This window comes from Apium graveolens, chromosome 8 (assembly GCF_009905375.1).
Source record: "Apium graveolens cultivar Ventura chromosome 8, ASM990537v1, whole genome shotgun sequence".
Classification (NCBI taxonomy): Eukaryota; Viridiplantae; Streptophyta; class Magnoliopsida; order Apiales; family Apiaceae; genus Apium; species Apium graveolens.
In genome coordinates, this window is record NC_133654.1 from 173569101 (window position 1) to 173570066 (window position 966).

Consider the following 966-nt stretch of genomic DNA (forward strand, 5'->3'; position numbering starts at 1 on the left):
AACATAAATCCTAATGTCGTGTGTGCGCCTAAATTTGGTATGTTTATATAGTTGTGATTGTGCTGTAAACTACCATTAACCGTAATATGCAGACTCATTAGGATTTAATTATATAAACTGAAATATTCCAATGCTATCATGTTTTGAAATAATTTTTTATATTGTTAAGTATATTGTTTAATTTTACATATATCTGATACTTTTGTCATGATCCAGAACCCAAAAATAAAAAGCTTTTATTCCAACTCCCTGCTTCGTAAATTACACCACCCATACTGCGTAACAATGAAACAGAGCAACCCAGCAAGAGGGATACATTAAACAAAGGTAACCAGTCCTTTCCCATCCTATATTACTCTTCAAGAAATTATAGTTTTGTTGTACTACCATAATTTCTTTTTTAAAAATTTCTATGTAGGGGTTAAACGACAATCTCTCGGACCATTATCTCCATCCTCAACACGCAGTGGTTTGTGTTATCCCGATTTTTTAGTATGATATGTTTCCATGTTTATTAGATAACGTAAAAAAAAGTTTTAATTTTCATTAGTTCTAAACAAGAGACAGAGTCATATGCCAGCCAGTGATAACAATAACCGAAGAACAACTCAGACTGAATTGTTTAATGAAAATATTGATCCTAATCAGACTCCATCACATAGTGAATTCATACAATATGGTGTTAGCCAACGGAGTGTGCTTACCCATCAGCAAAATTCATCAGGCAAGTTACTATTGTGTAGTTTTTTGTCACAATGTCATTTACTTCATTGATAATAATTGTACGAATTGGCCATTGTCCCGGTAGAATATAGCAATACTCTTCCATTGACAGGCCAGCTTCAAAATTCATCAACCCTGAGTTTTATACACTCCCTGAGGAGTCAAGGCAGTGTGGTGACCCATCAGCAGAGATCCTCAGGTTATATATTTTATAATGATATTTCTTACTTTTTTTAAGAACTT